The 23,508-nt window shown below is 35.9% G+C and overlaps 1 protein-coding gene across 17 annotated transcripts in view; it reads left to right on the forward strand.

The window, feature by feature from the left end:
• The window catches only part of IKZF2 (IKAROS family zinc finger 2), a 144,609-nt gene that overhangs the window by 65,554 nt on the left and 55,547 nt on the right, over positions 1-23,508 (forward strand). The gene's annotated exons all lie outside the window — the stretch shown is intronic.

A 23,508-nucleotide genomic window follows, 5' to 3' on the forward strand; every position in this document is an offset into this window, starting at 1 on the left:
GCCGAGTAGATATCCACTCTCTCATTCTTTTATTACACCACAGTGAAACCGGCACGCTGACTCCCATGGGTTGATGAATAAACTCCAGTTTTACAGGCTTTTGTAAATAAGCTTTAAAAAGAGTTTCTGGAATCAACATATGATGAAAAAAATTCCTAAACCAGACTTAAAAAACACAAAACAAAACACCACAAAGCCCCATTTAAATGATATTCCATTGAAATGTGTTAATGTGCTCACATGCATGCCATTCATCCTCTAAGGTGTCAAAGGTGTCACCAACCTTACTGGCAAATTTGGCTGGTAACATGAGCATGCACGCAAAAGCCTTGCCTTTCGATAACACATAATCTGGAAACTATTTAGTTGCTCTTTAGCGCCTTTTAATAAAGGAGGAGCTCATCTTTTTATTTTTTTAAGTGCTTACTAAAAATTGCTTTTAATATCACCTGCTTCTAAATATTTTTATAACAAACTTGAAAGATAAGGTTGGAAAGTATTCCATGTGATCCAGTGGACCTTTTCTGAATATTACTGTGTGCCTGCAACTGTGTGCCCTGTTTGGGATGCAGAAATGAAAGAGATAATTGTCAGGTCACAGTTCACAGTTTAATAGAAGAGGCAGGGTGCAGATTCACTAATCTGACAGTGCGGCTGATTTTGCCAAAACTGATCAGAAAGGGGTGTTCTTTCAGGACGTAATGATAGGTTTGGACCTGGAATGATGAAAGCAAGAAAATGAGGACAAACATGGATATTCAATGAAAGGCAATACTCCATGAGCAAAGAGTGTCATACCAGCGCGTGGTAGGGAAACTGGGAAGAGCTGCAGAGGTTGCAAAATATGACTCAACAAAGTTTAACGTTGTTGCTCTTTTTAAATTAGAGAAGTCATGACGATATTTTTCATGAATGAAATGCCTTCTAATAATGCTCATGTCAGCATGACCTTGGGAGTTTGTAGCACCTTAGAAAATAAAGAGTCGTTTGAGGGAACTTGTTTTACTTTATAATAGATAAACGGTGAAGGTTGGGAATGAGTAACAGGGTATCCTGAGACTGAAGCCCCTTAATTTTTGATGGGAAAGTGAATTATAATAATGTCATATGCACATTCACTTGGGAATTTCTTTGTATAAAAAACAATCTTAATGGACCATCCACTACAAGTCTGGTACTGTACAAGCTGTCAGGAAGACATCGGGTGACTGAGACAGACATGGTACCTGCCCTCCTTGAACTTTGAGGTCAGGGGAAAGTCATGATTTTTCTCTGCTCAAGTATGTTCCTGTTTTAGAGTGACCTGAATGATTTTTCATTCATGTATTTTATCATTTTATGATTGTTTCAGAAAATATTCTCTGCATACTTTGTTACTTCTATAAGATCTCATATATGTGCATTTCCTCTTCCCAAGCTATAATAAAATTAATTCCTAAGGACTTTCCTAACACTGACTATAGAAGCTAATATATTATGTGAGCAAACTGTAGTTGAGGAGAAACTTTCAGAGAGAGAGTGAGGAATGCAAGTAACATTTTTTGAGCACCACTGTATGCTAGACCCTATGTGAGAAAATATCATACAGTTTATATCATTTAATGCTTAAAGTTCCTCTGAGAAGCAGCTGTTAGTATCTTGATTTTTTTAAACCAAGAAAACATTCTAGAAGAGGGAAACGGAGGCCAACTAATTTGTTCTATGATGCATAACTGATAAGTGGCATTTGGACTTGAAATCAAGATGGTTGGGTTGAAAAGCTTTTTCTCACTTTATTATGGCTTAGACAGGGGTACTTGAATAAGGGGTACTAGCAAATAGTAAATGTCAGTTTGTATATTTAAACCAAGGCCTGATAAGCTACAAAATTTATTTTAGTGTTTCTACTAGACTTTATGCACGTTATTTAAACTTCAAATGTTGTAAAAGCAGAATGTTTTTATTACTTAATTTACTATTGTTTTGCCTTCCATGCTATAGTGTTTAATAGTTTTTACCTATATGGTTCATTTTAACTGAAGTAGAAAATTTCTTGTCTTGTGTCAAAGGTATAATATTACTATCATATAAGCAGACACATGAAGAAAAGTATAAAATGCTTTTCTGGGACTTAAATGAATTACTAAAAACCTTGCAAAAACAAACAAATCTATCCTTTCAAATTGTATTTTGCAATCATATTTTAGAATGAAGATGGAAAACTTGAGTAATCAAAGGTAGTGTACATGTCCCCAGCTTTTATGGATATATTAACTTAATCTGCTGAAAATCCCATTCAAAACAATTTTCAGTAAAATTTGTGAATCCTTTTAGTATTTGTGCAGAGTTTACAACAGACACTTTTTAATTCACATACTCACCCAACTCTGAAGGACATTTCTAACTCTTCATAATAGGTATATTCTGCTGATCTGAATATTTCTTCACATCTCATATACTGAGAGCTTTGAGTAATTTGAATGACACTGAGATATTGATTGTTTATATAAGATCCAGCCCTACGGACTTAGAGTTTTAGAATTGATTGGCCAGAGAATATGCTTCATTGCTGTCATGAGCAGTGATTCCAGGGCTTTTACTCCTGTTCTCAGCATTATTCTTGTCATAAATCTTAAGACTTGTGGCATGAACACAGCATGACAGGATAAGCTGTTGAAGAAGTACATCGGTAAATAAAAGAAAGCGCTTACCTCACACTTGTCCCACATATATATATGTATTCATATATTTAGGCAGCTGTTTTATTTCTTTAATTTGGCTATAAAAGTCTTGAGTGTAAGAATCATTCTTCATCATTTCTTTTATTCTCCAAACTTAGCACATTAATTTTTATATAGCAAACCTTCAGCCTATAGTCATTGCTGCTGGAGTTCATGGTAAATTATTTCAACACATAGTGCACAACAATGAGTAGAATACATCTAGGGAAAATTAATTTTCCCATTTGGCATGTTGCCAAAAAATCCTAGCTTTGTCATACTTATTGGGTAATTTGTAGTCAGCTTTATTTACCTTTAACCTGATCATGTATTGCACTGGTTCTTTATAAACCTTTATTATGTCTAGAGTTTAGTTTTACTCTAGTTCTTTTCAAAATGTATTTACCAATCTGCCTGACTTTGTAGCCTGGCCTCTGACCTCAGCAGGTGAATATCCTTCATAGACTCAGGTTGTGGATCCTCGGCAGAGAGAGTTTAGGAGCTGTGTGGTCAGGGCCTGAGTTTGTGGTCTGCTGTGAGGGTTCTGAGTTTGTTGCCCTTAAATCCCACTTTCCCTATGACTAGTTTCTGACCACCACTGCTTGCACTTCTCTTTTTCATACTTGACTGCATGTGTAGGTATTATTCCCTCTGCCTGGATGTCCTCCCACCCAGCTTGACTGGCAAACTCCTTATGTTTCAAGGTGGAGTTTCGTCATCTTCTTTGAGAAGCCTTCCTTAACCCACCCAAATGTCTTTGGTAATTCCCTCCTGTATATCTCTTTCTCTATACAAGTCCATACCTCTATTAATGCACGCATCACACCAAAGTCCCATTATTTGTTGACTTTCTGCCCCTAATGGACTCTGTAGTTTTATGAATATTTGAAAAGAATGATTTCTGCTACTTCATTTCAGATCTTTGCGGGTTACCTGTCTTGCATCTGCTTTGAGGGTAGTGTGGATACTAGTTGAGTTGAATCTAATAATGACATACTCCTATACCTGTACATTTTTCCTTCTATCCTGGATAATACTATGAGCCTTTGGGCCATGCTCCAATGTGTTGGTTGCTTGGATAATCACCGGACAGCTAGCTCCCTGTGTTGGGAGTCTTCCTGAATATGTTTCCTCTTGAGTTTCATGGGCAATGGTTCCACTTTATTCATTTTTCTAGCCTATGGGCTTATGACTCTGTCTAACTTCATGAATGTTGGACAAATCCACAAAAACTCTTAATTGCTTTTTTATCAGCTTTAATCAATTTATACTAAAAAATATCCCAGCCTTAAACTAAAATCAAGCTTTATAAAAAGGATTTTTAAATCTTTCTAATTTAAGAAAGATTCCAGTCTGTGCCAAACATTCCATCTCCTCTGTAAATGCATTCTGGAGAGAACTTAGCGAGTGGCCTTTTCCCCAATGTGTGTTGCAGTTATTAAGGCTATTAGAGTTCGGTTTTGAGTCACCGATACGCTCGCTGTCATATAGTTTCAGACAATTTCTTTCCATGGCTAGTGCATACATTTCATCTTAAATTCGTCACTGTTTTGAAAATTAATGCTTTTTTTTATTTTTTTTTAATATTTTATTTATTTATTTTTAGAGAGGGAAGGGAGGGAGGGAGAGAGAGAGAGAGAGAGAGAGAGAGAAACATCAATGTGTGGTTGCTGGGGGTCAGGGCCTGCAACCCGAGAATGTACCCTGGCTGGGAATCGAACCTGGGACACTTTGGTTCCCAGCCCGTGCTCAATCCACTGAGCTACACCAGCCAGGGCAAAAATTAATGCTTTTTTTAAAAAAAGCGTTCATTGGATCTATGAAAATTTATTAGATTTAAGAAATTCTTTGAAAGCATTTTATAAACATTTAGTTCTCCTGTATTTTACATATAGTAATCACTTGAATTTTACCCCATAGGATTTTTTTTTGCTTCTTGATCACTTATTTTCTATTTCAACAACTTTAAAGGTTCTTTCCAAATTGCACTTGCTGCATTTTTATAACTGTTGTCCCTGCACTGAGTGATTAATCAATTGATTGAGTTTTTCTTCCCCTTTTCTCTTAACTTTCAATACAAAACAATTTAAATATATAGAGGAGTAGATGTTTAATGAATTCTCATGTATCCATCACTCAGATTTAATAGTTATTAATTCTTGTTAGTCTTCTTTTAGCTATACCCCAAGCCACATCCCCTCACAGATTTTTTTAAAGCAGATCTCCAAATTCTTTGGAAGTTCACTAACGCAATGTTTGTAAGTTACTGCATGAGCAAAAGACTTTCTACTCCATATCAGAACTGAACATAACATACATATATAAATATGTATATGTGTGTGTATATATACACATGCACACATACATGCACACACACGCATTGAACATACATAGTGGCTTAAGCTTGGTGTTTATTACTTTTCCTCTTAAGAGTATTGTTATGCCCTGACCAGTGTGGCTCATTTGGTTGGGCATTGTCCTGCAAAGCAAAAGGTAACCCTTTCAATTCCCAGTCAGGGCACATGCCTGGGTGGTGGGTTCAGACCCCAGTGGAAGCACATGTGAGAGGCAGTCACTCCATGTTTTTCTCTCACATTGATGTTTTTCTCCCCCACTTCCTCCCTTCTTTCCCCTCTAAAATAAATCCATAAAGACAATCTCTTTTAAGAGTATGTTTATTTATTTTTGTTCCTCTGAACTTTTTATTTGTAAGTGTAGGATGTGGAATTGGGGTACACATGATTTTGAAGTGTTAATCAAGTTTTATGCTAGAAATAGCTCATCAGTTTTTCAAATTAGGTAATTGGTTTCCTAAGAGCTTTTGGAGGGGTTCCAAAGATTAGGGAAAATGATAGGTGAATTTTGATTTTTGCAGGTGATAGGGAAGCATGTGCAGTGTTCCTTTACGAAATGCTATGGAAAGCACAGATTAGAGAGTGGAAAAACATATGGCCACTTACTGGGTGCCTTAAGGCTGTTAGCACTTTGAGTAAAATGGAAGTGGCTGCAAAAAATAAAAATGAAGGAAATGACATACTTTGCCTATTTTATTCACACTTTATACAGTTTTACTTGGACTGGCAAATGTATCCTGCCCAACACTGGTGAGACCGTATGAACTCCCTCTGTGGCTAATGTGCAAGAAATTTATGATGGTGGTTTATGGATGGACCCTTTGGCGATAAACACTTTCACTTCGACTCTAAAACTAAAGAAAATTAAAGCAAAACAAACACCAATAACAAATGCAGTATTTGCAGTTTTTCAATAGAGTTAGCTTCATGATGATGAGCAGTCCTTTCATGTCATCCTGGTTTTCCAGAAGTCAGTGCCTGTCACACAGCTGTTGCCCTTCATAGATCTGGAGACAGAGAACTCTTAGGGAAGATTGTTTGGCTCCAAGGTTGACATATGAATAAGAGAGAAGAATGAACTAGGTGTCTCAGGAAATGACAACAGATTCCACTCAGGTGCATCATTTATTTGTCCCATGCTTATGAGGCAGGTAATTGAGGATTTAATGGTCAACATTAGGTAGCCACTCACTTTATTTCACTGAATTGTAAAATTCCTTTTCTGGCCTCACATTTCAAAGGGAAGAACAATTGCAGCATTTGGATTAAAAGCAAAAACAACAAACCAGTAAAATCAAAGCCCGGCTCTTCAACTAATTCGTTATGATTTTACTCAAGTCAGTTGAGTGCTTTTGGATTCAGCTTCCTTGCATGTATAGGAATTGCATATACCTCATATTGTAGTGTGAAGACCTAAAGAGATGACAGATTTGACAATGCTTGAGAACTATATGGAACTGCCTAAGTATAAGTTACATTGTAATATAAACTGAGGCATAATAATAGTCTTGTATTCTGTGTAAGACATAATTTGTTTCTGAAAAGAACATAATAGTTGTAGCTGTGGATCAAAGAACTAATTTAACATAAAGGGGGATACCTTCATATTTTTGTTAAAAGTGTTATTTTTCTTTTAACATTTTAAGAGAGTATAAAATATTGCTACCCATATGTTCAAATTTCCTTAATTTCAGCCATTTTTTATACTTCTAAAATTCACATAATTAAACATAAATTGATGTAATCACGAATTGTTTTTTTTCCAAAGGACCCAAGAGTAATCTGTTTACAGTTAAAGCTTTGAGGGTACAAGAATGTATAAAGTTATTAAAGGGATTCCTCATGGGATCATAAAGTTTTAAAGTTAAAAAGGAATATAAAATTTCCTCATTCAAACAATTATGTTATAGGTAAAAACAAAGTAGATTTCAGAGAGAAGTAAAGAATGATTCTATCATTCAAAGTAGCTGTGAACATGATCTTTTTTTCTTTCTATAAATACAAAGAAGGAAATCACAACTAGAGGCCCAAGCTCACTTAAAAAAAGAAACAAAAAACTGACAATCTAAAGATGTTAGACAGTTTTCCATTTTTGTTACTCATGTTGTTTGCTATTCCCATACATTTTGTGTTTGCCACATTCACTTGAGATAAAAGGAAGTTTATATAGGAGTGGTTTAATATAAATTCTTATAAAATTTTAAAATTAAAAAGTTGTAGAAATTGACTTTCTGTGATGGGAAAAAAACCCTTGTACTTTACTTTAGCTGTGGGATAATTTGACTTAGCATGTGGTGGAAACCTTGTGCTTTTCGGGAGTACAGTATAAGAACCAATAAGGTAAACAAATGACAAATTAGTATACCTATTTCTCCTTCATTGTGTTACTCATTTGATGTTAGAATTCTGAAATTGTAAAGTTAGATCATTAAGAAATCATTAAAATAAGACTTTTCTACACCATAATTGAGGAATTTTACTTCCATAAGATGGAAATTTTTATTCTTAAGCAGTCTACATAAAGATGTTCTACGGACCTTTTGGTAAATTCCTGCCAATGTGTAATTGTATTTTGTTTAAGGGAACCTGGTTTTCCTTGAAATGGTTGTTTTGAATTAGTTATATGTTTTCTGGTTTTCTAAGTTTGTATTCTTAGATTTTTTTTATTGTGAATTGTAGAATTTGAATATAGAAGTTGGAACATCTCTCAAGCTTCCTCTAATTTAAAATTATATTAGAAATTTTCCTGAAATACTAAAAATGATTTACTGCTCCATAGTGTTAAATACAAAGAAATGAATATCCAATTTATTGCCATTCATATATTAAATATGTATTCTAAAACAGAATAATTGTAGTAAACACATTCATTTGACTTTAGAGTTAAAAAGCATTGCACATACATTATTTCATTTAATTTAAATAAAGGACAAAGTACAAATGCTAGATACATAGGTGAATGCTATGACAGTGTAATTATGTTGCCAATTATCATATTTCATTTTCATTTAACATTATATGCCTGGTACACTTTATTTGCCTCCAAATAGTCCTCTGTTTCATTCATACCTTAGTTATATCTTGTATTTAGGATTGCTATTATTATTTTTAGAAATAACAATATTCAGTAGGAAACCTGTCCTGCTTCACTGTTTAGGAAGAATTGGAATACCTACAAGCAGGCTTTTTCTATAAGTGATAAACTATGTAGTAATCAACAGGACAACTCCATCCTTGGAAATAATTCAAGATTTTTAATGGGGCTTTATGAGGCTGAATTCATTTTTTTTTCTGACTGTTTACAAAAGTCTAGTATTAGTTCAAATGATCCCATGTGTGGAAAAGTCTTAGGGAGGAAACCTATATTAATTTGATAAACAGTGATCATTTAAATAGTGATTTAAAAGCACAGTCATTATTGTGTCTCTATGTTTTAAAATCTGTGTATGAGCTGTCTGTCTATGTTGTATGAGTCACAGTGTATACACATGATGATTGGCTGGGAAACAGTTAATTTGTGTGCATACTAGGGTTGTTCCCTAGGAAAGTATACACATAGTCAGACCTGAAATCGCTGAAAGTTAGTTTTAAGAAAACAAACTGCGATGGATGATCCGTACTCATGTCTGTTGCTCTGGACTGAGTAAATTAGGCTTAAATTTAGCGAGCCTTTAAATAAATTTGTCATAATAATTTTTGTATCACTGTAGCGACAAGCTCAAACTTTTGATGAGTGGAATTTTTAAAAACAGTATAATGGGATTTTTTCTAATTGGAATAATTTCACAAAATTTGTTCTACTTGCCTAGCCAAACTTAATAGATATTGAAGTATATAGCACATAATCTAGATTCCAAGTGAAATGTAATGTTAGCTTCTGTGCTGTGATTCATGCTACATCAGTGTTTAAAAAAAACACAAGTTTTGTTGTGCTTTTGTCAGTTCTAACTAATGTTTAGTCTGAGTTTTAACCTTTTACATAAATATTTGTTTATACTTACAAACACATCAGGATAAGTGTATTTCTTTCCATTTAGTTTTATATTGGGTTACTGATGAAGAAGCGTGAAGGACAAATACTACTGTGTTCCCGTTTTCAGCCAGAGATGGATCTGCCTCGTTGAAGTTCTTTTGTTCTTACTTTTTGCTATGTTATTATATCTTAATTGGCCTCATCAATGCTCTGGACATTTGCAACACAATAATAAAAATTATTCCTTTATTAAGTTTGAGAGGATGTTAAAAACATGCATGCAAGGGGCTGGGGGAATATGGTTGCAGAAATTGGGTTGAATATGTGCAAGTTTCAGAATCCCAGAGATTAACAGGTGAAACAGAAGTTCACTGTTTCTCAGCCTCTAGATTTGTTTGTTGTAGATACAGTTCTTGTCATTCTGAATTTCCTTAATTTACATTATTTCTAAGTTTTTACAGACCTCTGGTTCTTTAGAAGCTAATGTGGTTTTCACTTCTCTAATTTGAATTTTATATATTTAATATGAGCTTTGCATTTTGGAAAGATAAAAGTGTACATTGATTTTCTGCTGCTTTTATTGTGGTATAAAAAAGTGCATTCTTCAAGGGTGTGACATGCTCTCTATCAGTTGCCCATCAAGGGCTGAATAATTTTGTGTCATAACTAAAAAGCATTTTTATGATTATAAGGAAACATTTGTATAATACTTCCCTAGAAGTGTTTTCTGCGTGACTTTTGTGAAGTTCTTCTATGGTAAATATGGAGTTAGTTTATTTCCATTTACTCATTGGAAAACTAAGATACATAATGTTTACCTTCATTTTTACTCATTGAAATCCATTACTAACCAGCAGTAAAATCTAGACATCTTACTTCTATTTCTGTGGTTGGTTTATTGTGTACCATTTCCTAGTATTGCATAACTACATTTGTTTCCTTTATTAACCTTCACGATGTTTCTCAAGGAATGGAAAAAATAGTTTACATTTCCCTCTTCCCTCAAATCATGAAGAGTGTGGACTTATGACATATTATTATTTAAGTAGGTTTTAAGGAAATTATGTAAATCCAACTCTTTAAACCTTCTGCCTTCTTATAATATTTGAAGAGATCACCTGTGGTAGCAGGGGGAAAAAAAGCAAAGGAAAGGAATCTAAAACTAATCTTTTTTGACCAATTAGTGACAGAAGTTTCTGAGTTACCCCTTCTTTTTTTAAATTTTTCATCATTAGTTGATTCGATTAGAAAAAGAGATTTTAATTTTACCTTTGTCATGCCTACCAGGAATTCATTGTTTCAAAATGGAACTGACAAGTGAATTTCATTAAGACTAATAATATGGCAGCACAGTGAAAGCTTGCAACTATTATCAGCAGGTAGAAATTTTAAACAAGCTATTACTTTTTGACCAAATGTTCCATTACTTGTTGGAGTGATCTTGTATCCAATGGTGGTGAAGAGAATGGATTGAAGAGCTTCCATTTTAGGTTTTCTTTAAAATTGTGTGTGTGTGTTTTATTTTAGTCTGGAGGAGTTCACTCACTTTGTGGGGCCACCTTCATGGTGAAAAAAAGGCAATTAGATAATTTGTATCTGTGGAGACAATGTAGGAATTAGTAAAAAAAACTCCAACTGATACTTACATGTATATTTTCAACATTAAGTATTGCTCCATTTACTTTTTTTACATACTAAAACAAAAATTCACATCACTAAAACAGTAACAAAACAAAGTTATGACTGATAAAGAGATTTATGGTTAGAGCTACCAGTCCTTAGTTCCAGGAATTTCAGTGAATTGGCTCTGAGCCTTTCTCATTCCAGCTTCCTCCTCCACAAACAGAGACTCACGCAGGATTGCCGTCTCCCCATATATATCTTCACCTAGATGAGCAGGATATGAAAGCAAAGACTGTATGATTTGAATGCCACCGTAGCTTAGGTGCTTAGCAGAGTATGCGATCCATATATATTTGCAGTGTTAATAAGCACTCACACTTTTTACACCTTTTAAAAGGAGGCAGAAAATTTTAGTTTGGGGACCCATTTATTTTATTCAGTTCCTTTTCTCTGCAATTTCTTTGCATGTGTGTCTCTATTATGTTGCATTTCATTTGTTTGCACATTATTCAGTAAATGAGTTTATGTTTTGTTTAATGTAGCATATCTGTATTCTGTATTATTCTGAGGTCAGTTACTAATAAATATTTGTTTGGTACCTAGTAAAATATGAATGTTGTAAGATGATGCCATCAATAGAAAATGAACACTGAATTCCCCTGTTTGTGGGAGCTGGGTCCCTGCCCCCAGTTGGTGGCCTTTGGGGCCACCAAAATGTGTATTCAATGATACACATTATGAGGGTATTTGGCTGGTTCAGAAACACAGTATTATTCAGCATTACGATGAAGAAAAGACTTGGTTTGAAATTAAATGGCTCATATTGTAGGACATCTCACAAAATGAGCCTTCACTAAATGTTAGTACTTCTCCCTATCTTTTTACCTACTCCCTCCATTGCTAGCCACTTTAAACCAGCCCACATAATGAATGAAGCTCTATGGCCCTGTTGGTGCTGGATTTAAGCTTTAAGATCCTTAACAATCTGTACTCTCTTGAGAGACCTGGACACAATCATTGGCTCTCCTGTCTTTTTCTTCCTCTCAAACTCTGTATATTTTGTCACTGAGACCTGTGTCTCCTGCCACTGTATCCCTAAGAACTACCAACATTACTGGGATCCTCTCCATCTCGAGCCAGGCTGGCCTTGTTAGCCTCTGTATCACCAACACTGGGCACTGTCCAGTGTAGGGATTGCACACCACAAACACGTATTGAATGAGCAAACAGACTTGCTTACTTACCTGCCTATTCCTATGGGAAAGGAGGATGTGAAGGTGGCATCCTGAAAGCCAGTGAAGCCCCTGATCTTGGAGTGTAGCCCAGGGTGATCCTGAGCACACACCGTGGGACGTGAGCAGTGACAAGAATGTTAACATCTCAAGAAAAAAGCTGTTTCCTGTCTTTAAAATCTACCCATTGGAATCCTATACCTTGATTGGTTTGTTTTGCATGGTTGAAGATATGCCGTTTAAACCTTACTTGATCTATACGCATCTCTTTTTTAAGTAATATATCTCTCTTTGCTAGAATTGGGCATAGTTAAAATTATGTCATATGCTCTCTATATTGTCTGAAAAACTGTATGAAGATTTTATTGTATTCTTATTAGACTTATAAATCTGTAATTCTGGTGTCAGCTAGGACTTTACAACTTAATGAGTTTAAGGTAGTTACAACTTTATGAGTTTAAGGTAGTTCAGATTTTGGAGAGATATTTTATTTTTCTTTCAGAATATAAAATTTGAACCAGGCAGTTGAAAGTAATTTTAATCCTGAAATGCATGAAAAAATAATAGAAGTACTGGGCATATAATTTTTTAAATATTATTGCCTAATTAAAGGAAGGCTTTCAGGCTGTGAGGTAAATTAATCACGCAACAGGTTTAAGCTACTTGCAAACAGCACTATGAAGAAGAAAATAAAATTAATCTAAATGATAGTTTCAGATAAAAAGAAATATATATATATATATATATATATATATATATATATAAAAATAACTGTTGCCAGGCACATACTGTTCACTTTTTTCAAGTGGCAGCTTTTGAGGTTTGTTTTAGTTTCAGCTTGTCCCGGACGACACCGCTGCACTGTGAAGGTGTGAGGCAGCGCAGTGATGGGACGGGAGATTAAATGGAAGGCTCATAAAAATGTCTTATCATTTGGGCCTTCCTGGAGAAACCTCACTTGAATTTCCACGTGGTCAGCTTGACATTTTAAAAAGGGAGAAGTTGTGTCATTATTTCTAGAATACTACAGTAGTTGGAGAAGAAAAAGATTTGAAGTTCATTGCAGTAATTGCTGACAGCTTCCACAGAATGAAGTGCCTTGAGGAAGCACGTGCTGCCTTGAAAAAAGGCAGCCTCTTAGGAGTGCGGATGACCACGGTGAGCTTCAAAAGAGGAGTGTGACAGAACTGTAGATTTGGGCATTCTTGTGTCCCTAAAGTAATTTAATTAATTTTGGAAGTGGAAAAGAAGTACAGCGACTTGTATCGGTTCGTGTGTTCATTGTCTTCAAGCAAAGGAAGATTCTAGGCCTCTGAAACTTACAACTCGTATATTTTCAGTAACTTAAAGTACACACCTGGTGGCCAGTTGTCACAGCAGCAAGGTAGCTGGTATCCCTGGGGGTGGAACAGTCCCTGTGAAGGGCTGAGGCCATCCCTGCTACAGCAGCATCACAGCGTCCTCCCTCCCTGGAAACCTGCAATTTGCCTCTTCGTCCAGGATGGGGAGGGAACTGGCAAGCACCCGCAAACCCTCCGTAATGGCAGGGTTCACATCCGCACAGGGACAAAGCAGAAAAAAGGAAAAATTCAAGAGTCTTCATAACACTGTTTGAGTTAAGGAGTTTAAGCCTTTGTGAAGGTTGTTGTAGCACTTGTTTTGTTCATTTGTTTAAGTCTTGAGAATGTTGTATTTGCTTTGCTGGTTTCCCCCTCCTGGATACCGGCCAATAGTCAAATGAACAAAGCACATGGGAACAGCATATTAATCATGTGGTACCATCTTCTGCTTAATAAAGGACAGCATACGTACATACCCCTCAGGTTACTGCGTATGTACAGTGTCTAAATGTACATTCACATTTAAACATGCTTTTATTTATGACCTTCAGAAATACATTGAGACACAGATTTAGGAATGCTCAGTTAAGTAGCACATCCATCACCTCACATATGTTGTTGTTATTTCTTCTTCTCTTTCCCCTCCTCCTCCTCCTTCTTCTTCCTCTTCTACTTCCTCTTCTTCCTCTTCCTCTTCTTCTTCTTCCTCTTCTTTTTTTGGTGGGAACATTTAAGTGCTACACTCTTAGCAAAATTTAATTATCCAATACACTGTTATCAACCGTAGTCACCATATTATACATTGGATTCTCAGTCTTCATGCATTTTATGGCTGAAAGTTTTACCCTTTTACCATCCTCTCTCTGTGTTTCCCATCCTCCAGCCCTCGACAGCATACTTTTCTACTCTCTGAAAAATTGTAAAACTCCCAGAATAAAACATGGGGGGTGGGGCAAGCTCCTGGACATCAGTCATACCAATGGTTTTTTACATAAAGAAATTTATATGGAGACACTAAGTAGTTAATAATTATTACCTATTACACGAAATATATTTTACATAAAATCTCAAGCATAGCAAGTTACAGCCTAGAATCAGATACACTACAGACTAAAGGGACCTCAAGAACCTCGGCTTCAGGCAGGTAGGCTTTTAATTATTTTGCCTGCGTAAAAAAGTAGAATTATCTCCATTTCACAGATAAGGAAGCTAAATCTCTTAGACAGTAACTTGCCCCTTTATAGGTGAAAAGATGCAAAATCAGCACTAAATGTTAAGTTAATAGAAGGAGAAATAAAACTCAGTTTGTATACACTTAGTCCACTCATGTTATGACCAGAAGACATCAAGTATTGTAAAGGAAGTATGTTTAAAATGACTAAGGAGTTCTCTCACATCTCATAAATGTAATAACTTACCTTTACAAGCTTTTTAAAAAAGCTATTTGTGTGTCCTTAAACTATATTGGACATATTTGTTTAATCTGCTTTCTGTGATACACAGGACTATGCCATCATTTAAGAATATTTTGTCTGCTTTAGTTATGAGCTTTAGAAAGTTGGCCTAAAATGTTCTAGAAATGGAGACAGGCTCCTCATCGAATAATCAAAACTTGAGTTCACAGATAGATGACATGCTTAAAGTAACCACTTATAATTCAGAAGAAGCTAACTTTTTGAACCAGTGATCTTATGAGACTACTTCTTGGTTATTTATGCTCTACATTGGGCACTGAGATTTTATAGTATCAACATATTCTGGGGCAAGGGCTTACATATCATTATATTTCTCATCACAGTATTTTACTTTGAATAGTTCCTCATTTATAAAAGCAAAATATAGATATACATATAGACTTACACATATATACATAGATTCATACATTTCAGAGGTGCCATGAAAGCAGGCACCATTTTTGTCTTATTCACTGTTGCTTTGTGGTACCTGGTACAGAGCAGCTGCTCAGTGAGTAATTTTGAATGAATGAATGAAAAATTCTAAGCAGTTTCCTCCTTCATACTGTTTCTTGAATCTGAAGTCTATTATTAAGCTGTCAAGTCGTCTCTGAAACTTCTGCTCTACATGCATTAATTCTCTTAATACTCTATTTTAGTTCTCTAAAATATTCTACTTTAAACTTTCTTTGATTTTAGAATATTTTCTATCTCTCTTCCCTGTTGAATGAATGCCTTCTGGAAGGAATGGTGTTACTCTAAACCAACATGGCCCCATGCCTTCTCCTCACTTCATGCTTGCCCCAGTCTTGAGTGCCATCTATCTTCTTTATTACGTAAAGCACATGCAGCCTGTAAGTGTGATCTCAAATGCCATTGCCTTTGTGAAGCCTTCTGTGTCATCCTGGTACTTCTCTGTGGTAAACGTGCCCCTACATTGGTATTCTGCACTTCATGATATGCTTCATATAGTGGATCTATAAGAAGTAAAATAGCTCTAAGAGAGTTATATATTCAATTGTGCTTAATACTCAGAACAGCCATAGGATGGAAGTATGATCATGATCTTGATATATATATAGATGAGAAAAATGAGACTGAGAGAGGTTTTATAAGGTCATGTGACTTATAAATAAAAGAAGCTGGTCTAGAACATCAGGGCACTGAATCCAGATCTCTGACTCTTAACTGTGAGCTGTACTGCCTGTTCTATGTGACTGCATGCTTTCTCAGTCTTAGGATTTTTATATAAAGAATGCTATCCTCACTTTACACAGTAATAAGCAAGGAGATATTAAGTGACTTCTTAACAGTCACACTTGTAAAGAATTTAAACACAGATATTCTAATCCACCATTTCTATTACTTACCTAGTTGCTCTATAATTATTTTTTACCTTTCAACATGTATTCTATATGACTATCTAAAGTGTCTTATTCATTCCGTGTAGGAAAGTAGGTATGAGCATTGAAAAAAAAAAAGACAGCTGCTACATTGTGGGAAATAAAGAATCTGCAACTGATCTTTAAAATTTGCTGAGTGGTTGTTCAGATTTATTTTCCTTAATCATCACTACAATTTTTTTCTTCTTTGCTGCTACTTCATACATTTTACTGGTTTTATACTTTTAACTGAGCAACCCTGCAGCCTGGGGCCAAATGTTGACTGTTTACTTTGCACAGTTGGTGAAGTGTTCACGGAGAACACCAGGGAAAGAAAGTCTGTAGCCTTGGTTGTCAGAGAGTATGTTCCAGATTTTGGCAACCAGCACTGACATACTTGAACCCACGGTATGGAAGCTGTTGAGTTCCCCTGTCACTTTAGCTCAGAGACTTAGCAAAGCTGCTGAAACTCTTCTCACGGCTTCGGTTCTTCCCTTGGTTGCTGTCGCCCCGTAATAGAAACCCTGCTCCATTTCTTATCTCTGTCTCTTTAGCATGCCAGCAGCACTGCCTTCTGACCTGGTTTAAGCGTCCTTAGTGACCTCTGGCGATACAATGTGTGGGTCCCTTCGGGAATATGCCCGCTCAGCTGTATTGTACAGTAATGATTTTACTTTTCAGAAGTTTGGTTAGCATTTTTATACTCCCCTTATATTATTAAATAGATAATTTCACAAGGTAATTGGCTTCACAACCCCTCCCACAGTTATATTAAGGAGATGGTTGCCGAACACCAGTTCAAGTAGATTGCTCTTATATGAAATAAAATCCATGCTCAGAAAAACCTGGCAGTGTAAGCTGGTCTTCTTCCAAAGCAGACTCTCAGACAAATTTCTCTTTACTTAAAGCTGGCAAACTATTGCACCTGTATTAGACATGCGGAAAAAACATGTTGGATGACACACGTTTGCTCTATGTTTTTTTTTTCTTTAGCATGCTGACGTTTTTTTCTTTATAGTAACTAGTAATTGCTTTGCTTTTGTTGACAAAGGGAGAGTAGCAGGAATTTGTTCGTCAGTTAGTTCTGGGTTCCATCTCAGATCTGGTTCCCAATAGGTGTGACTTGGACATATAAGTGGTGTCACTCATTCTGAGCTTTAGTGTTCTCATCTGTAAAATGAGGATGATATTTACCTTACAGAGTGGCAGTCATGATTATGTCAGGCAAAACATACAATGTGCCTAGTCTTTCCTGTCATACAATAGCCCTGTACTTAATGTTAGGTTGATGACATTTTGTGTTTGAAACCTAACTCTTTATTGCTATATTCATTTGTTACCTGTGGTTAATTTATGCATGGTCTCTGTAACTTTAAAAAGAGAAGTATAATAGAATATCAGCCCTGGCCAAGTGGGTCAGGTGGTTGGGGCTTTGTCCCATACACCAAAAAGGTTGTGGGTTTGATCCCTGGTCGGGGTGCACATAGGGGAGGCAACCTGTTGATGTTTCTCTTTGTCGTCGATGTTTCTCTCCTTGATGTTTTTCTCTGTCTTTTCCTCTCTTCCTTCCTCTTTCTCTAAAATCAATGACTATATCCTCTGGTGAGGTTTAAAAAAAAAAAAGAAAATCAGCAATAGCTGTTCAACAAACATATATTGAGCACCTCGAGTATGTAAAGATGAGATGGTTTTAAAACTGTGAATAAAGACACTTCCTTTCAAGGATGGTGCACTCTAGGGAGTAAGCACCTTGTATGTCGGGAGTCTAGAGTTAAGGCAAATACTCTGCTAACGTCTCTGTAATGTGTCTGTGCTCAGGAAACATTTCATGAAAACCGGTAGCAGGTAAGTGAGCCTTGAATAGGATGCTAATGGTGATAGAACGGAGGAAAGGTTCCAGTAAAATAATAACGGGAGGCAGGGGGAACAGTAAGTAGAGCCGTAAGGGGTGGGTTCCAGGAAGAAGACTGGAAAGTGACTGGGAAAGGCGTGAATAACTGATAGGGCGAGTGGCCGGGGGATAGGAGGGAGCTGTGCTGTGCATGACCTGAAATTCTACACCGAGACCTTTGTGTTTAATTTGTAGATAACGGGCAGTCATTTAAGATATTTTAAAAAAGTAATAGGAGCTTTTTTTTAGAAACATCAATCTAACAAAACTCTTCAGGATGAGTTGGGGAGTAGTGTGACAAAAGACCAAAAGGACCAATGAGAAAGCTGTTGCAGTTGCTCTAGGTGAAAGGTCATGGGGAATCTTGAAGGTCTGTATTGCTTGTGAAGGTGAAGGAAAGGAATTGGGCATGCAAGACATGGCACATATTGAATCTTTAGGACTTGGCAAATAAAATCATTCACTTAAAGGATGGAAAACGGGATAGACTATTTGCCTATGGCATTTCTATTTAAACTAGGAATATTCTCCATATTGTACGTTTCTCATGAAATAGCAGTCTGCCAAAGAAAAAATAGAAGCTTCGTCCTTGGTCTACAGTGGTGCCACTGTGAGTGAGGGTCAGTAAACCTGTGCCATTTTGCTGATGAGCGTGCTGTATGAGGTTTCACATATCGTGGGAAGAGGCCATCAGAGATTTAGATGTCTTGCCCTTGTTTTACTTTTTTTCAAGCAGGTAGAAAGGACAGTTTTTTTGTATTTATTTTGTTGTGAAGATCTCTTTTAAGTGCAAATGAAGTGCTTTGTGAGCTGATCATAGGTGTGATTTATTTTTATAAAAATAACCGATATAAGGCTATCAAACGACTACAGTGGAAGTCCTAAAATGCCTTCCTCCATAAACTGTTGGTTTAGAGATTAAAGTTGATAATACTGACTTATTTCTCAAAGAGCTGTCTTTACCTACCACTGATAAGTCATACTATGACAAAGGAACATTGAAAAAGTAGGAGACAGGTTACCTATCAAATATTGACAGATTCTTCAGGAACTAGTTGTACTATATGGGCCTATCCCTAGACCAACGCAAATTTTCAAATTAAGAGGTAGTTGTTTTGAGTGGGTGTATGCATCCCAGACTTAATAGAAAGGGTTCATTAAGTAGGTGAGCTTATGGAAACTTAAAGAATCTTTATTCTGTCTAACCATTGTGGACTTGAATTCCTGGTATCCTCTTCAACTAATAGACATGGTTTTATAGCATCTGAGAGATCTGTGCACCCATAAGTGATATTTGTCCTTACTTTAACACTAATATTAGTTACTTGTTTAGTTGAAGAGCCAGTATCCTGTCATAGAAAGATGGCTGGGCGAAGAGGCAGAGCCTGAGTTGATACCAGTCTCACATTTACTTACTTTGTGTCCTTGGGAAAGTCTCTTTACACCATGGATGTATTCATTCATCTATGCTGCCCTACTCCCAATTCACCATTGTTTGAGTATTACATGAGACAGAAGTTGTCTTTTTTAAATTATAAAATGTGTAAGTTCCTTCTTTAATATTATTATTAGCATTATTACTGTTACTGTTATCATTACTAGGGCCCTAAATCCTTAGTCTAAAGAGACTGTTTTGTCCAACCTAACATTTTTAGGAATACCAAGTGTTGCTTTGCATATGTCAGATGAGGCAGCTGACTAAGCTGAAATAAATTTCCCAAGGTCCCACAGTGAGTTAAGGGGTAGAAGGACAGGTAAAGACCCTGGTTTCCTGCCTTCGGGTGCAGGGTAACTTTCCAGCACACTGTTCTCAGAATAATAATAGTGTTTCAGAAATCAGCACAGTCTTAACCTAGTTTCCCTAATGGGTCTTTAAAATACATCCTCTGACCACATAGGAAAGAGCAGAGAGTGGAGACGAAGAAAAGCGGGGCGAGGCAAGGCGGTGCACGGACGTGGAATGCTGCCTGCCCTGGCTCCGCTGCGTTCGGCGGCCACCAGTGTCTGGACTTGTGCACCTGTTTCGTTTATAAGCGGGCACTTCAAGGGTGTTGTGGGGCAGACCTTTTTCAAGAGTTACCCATTTATTTACTCACAGTTAAATAAAGTTTTCTATTGTGCGAAATTTTGTTGAGGAAATTTGAAGGAACTGAACATGCCTTGAGATAATTGTTGTTGTGATGCTTTTACTTTAATTATTTAGACTGTCCAGAAGTTCTTAGTAAATAATTGTGCTTTACAGAAGTGTTTTGAGGGCAGTTTGTCTTTCTAACACATTATTTAAACAGCTACTGGGCTGTTAACATGGATTTAATCATATTTAGTGTTTCTGTTTCAAATGTCTGAGAGAGAGAAAGATATATGTGCTCAGAAGGAACTTCAATCAGTAAATATACTGATTCAATTAGTGTCTATAACACCATTCTAGTATCATGGCATAGACAGGGAGAAATTGATGCTTGTGAGTAATAATGATCCTTACTGTCCCCTTGAATTCTTACACAACAGAAACCAAGCATATAAAAATCCATTTAAACATCATACCTGAATGACTTTCCCCCACTTTTTAAGTAAAGAATGATATTTTACCTCGCTTTTATTTAGCGGTATGAAATAAATATTTCATTAATTCCCTAGTATTTGCTTCCTTTAAAAATAAAAAAAAATGAGAAATATATTTTGGAAACTAAACAGAAATAAATCCCTAATTGGATAGTAATTAATCTAGAAAAGCACTTTTGTACATCCCGTAAGCTCAGTCAATATTGCATTCTTTCAAATAGTGCAAATAAGTCATAATACCTTTGCATTATTTTTCTGGCTAGGAAATGGAATAATTTGTTTAAGGGTTAATAGAATCAAATTATACTAGACATCAAGTTTTAAATTGTAGAATGTTTAATTTAGATATTAAAATATTTTAATAATGATATTTTAGGATAGGGTTACTACTTTGATATTTTCAAAACTTAACATTTAAAAATGATAGGGTTATCAGTGAAAACCAAATGCTAAGGATGAGGCTAGAATTTATTCTTTCAATTTTGTAACTCAGAATCAATTATCAATTGACTATATTTCGTTATGCATACAAAAAATTACCTTTTCCTCCCAAATCTTAAAAATAAAGAATTTCATTATTTGAAGGCATCATTTGCTAAACATTGCAAATTTTGCCATCTGACATAGGTGAGAACTTGGTGAAGGTGTGGATAAAAGGGGTAAATGCCCAGTTCCTAAGGAAAAGCCTGTTCACATTTAGGTACTGTTCAGGACAACAAACCTCTTATGTAACCAAATCATCTATATTAGTAAAATATCTCCTGGACTCTTCTTATTCATGAACTGTGTTAATGACATTTATCTGTGTATATACTATCCTCTTAATGTGAATTTCTTATTTAAGATAGTATTTTCCAGCTTTTTGTTTTAAACCCTCATAATAATAGCAAAGTATTAGGCAAGTACCAGGTACTTTAGAAATCATTGAGTCAACCACTATTTATTAAGCAAATTCAGTTCTGGTCCCTCTTTCTTATAGGTTGAGGTGGATGACTTTTACAAGTGTGAGGCCTATGAGTATATGAAACAAGATTGTACATTGTTTTTAAATGGTACATATTTGTGTTTTTAATTATTTTTTAAACTTCCAAAATATAATTGTGGCAAAGAAAATGTTCATTAAGACATAGACTAAATTAAGATAATTTGTTTTTAACAGCTTCACAAAAAAAGGTTTCCCCATTTGTTTTTCTATACTGCCGTCTTTTTTTGCAGTGATCTATATATGTTTGCCTGTGTAACTGATGCCCATAATAGATTATCCTCATAAATGCGTAGTTCTTTAAAGTGAGAGAAAATTACTAAAGTTTACCATTTCTTCTATTTCAGTTCTAGCAAATAGGTACTATTTTGAGTATTCATTTCAAATGGGGCCAGAAAGCCTATATATCCCTTTTAAATCTTTGAGCAGTTTATATCCTATAAATTAATTAATTTGCACAAAAACCTTATGGACTAGAGCACTGTCAGTCCAGAGAAAATAACACTCAAGCCCATTTTTTATGTTTACTCATTGAATGCTCACAGCAACTCTAGGAACAGAGGACCGTTATCATCCCCACTTGTAACTTGCAGAAGGTGATGCTGCTTGTACTAAGTACCATTGCTAGTATTCAAATCCAGGTTACAGGACCCTCAGTCTTAATAGCTAAACTATTCTGTTCAAACTTTATTCTGTAGTCTGAATTCATCTCCACTTTGCAAACGAAAGATCTAAGATTCAGAGGTTAAAGAATTAGTTTAAGAGTGTACTGCCAGTAAATGTCAAAGCCAGCACTAGAGCCACATTCTCCTGGCTAACTCCAGGGATCTCCTCATTGTCCACACTGCCTCCACTTGGTAGGGGCGTTCCAAGGAGGGGACAGTGGAAGTGCCATTTTGGTAGCACTCCTCATCATTAGTACCAATAACAAATCACAGAGTGTGTGGTTTCTCTAAGAAAACAATTGCGATTAAAAGAACTTCCTTTTTATGAAAATGTTTCCTCTAGTCAAGCAATACGAAATAATTTATTTTGCTCAGTAACTTTGATATGATTTCTTAAGAAAATGATCAGGATTACTGGATAAATAGCTGGTATTCATTTAAAACTTGCTTCTGCTTTGTGAAAAGACTTTGTCAGCAATCCAGAATGAGGGCTGTGCTAACCAAATTCCAACTTTTCTGTGGGATGATCCAAAAACAGCAAACAGAAGGCATTAAATTTCTTAACAGTCACAAGTGCATGCATGCATGCCACGCCATTCTTGTCATTCATTGCTTTTCGGTGTGCACATTTTAAAGTTGAAATACTTTGATTTGCAGACTAGTGTGTTCCATGGAGAACTTTCTTCATATAGGGTAAAAAAGCAGCATAGCTTAGAGCAAGTGAGGTTTGTGTAATCTACCCTACATTTATACAGCTCTTAACTGAATGTATGTGTTTAGTCTGATTTTAGGATATTTGCCTTGGTGGTGTGCCTTCATGGGTCTAAGACATTTGCTGGATTAAGATCCCAAGTTGTTTTTCTTGCTCCTTTCAGAGACAGGTTTACACATGTACTGTGATGTAAAACACAGACTAAGAAGTGTGTGTGTATATGTGTGTAAAATGATTGTTATATTAAGATTAAGAAATATCTAATCTTCTCTCTTCCATAATCCTATCTCAGTCTCAGTAGCCTTAACAAAAAACTCGAAAGCTAACACCAGAATTCTTGGGTTGACCAAAAAGTCCATCATGTTTTTTCCTTAAAGTAAAGACACATTTTTCAGTTTCACCAATAACTTCATTGATTCAGATATTTGGAGTATGTCAGCTATCTCCTGCTGTTGGCCTCTAGTGTGTAGAGGCCAGGGGTGCTGCTAAACATCTCTCAATGTATAAGACAGTCCCACAGCAAAGAATTATTTGGCCAAAACATCAATAATACCAAGAAACTTTGTAAACATTTGGTCAGTCACAGCACTTTCTCCATACACACAAATCAATTTTTGTGTTTCAGTTGCATTTTTACCT

The sequence above is a fragment of the Phyllostomus discolor genome, chromosome 4 (genome assembly GCF_004126475.2).
Source record: "Phyllostomus discolor isolate MPI-MPIP mPhyDis1 chromosome 4, mPhyDis1.pri.v3, whole genome shotgun sequence".
Lineage (NCBI taxonomy): Eukaryota > Metazoa > Chordata > Mammalia > Chiroptera > Phyllostomidae > Phyllostomus > Phyllostomus discolor.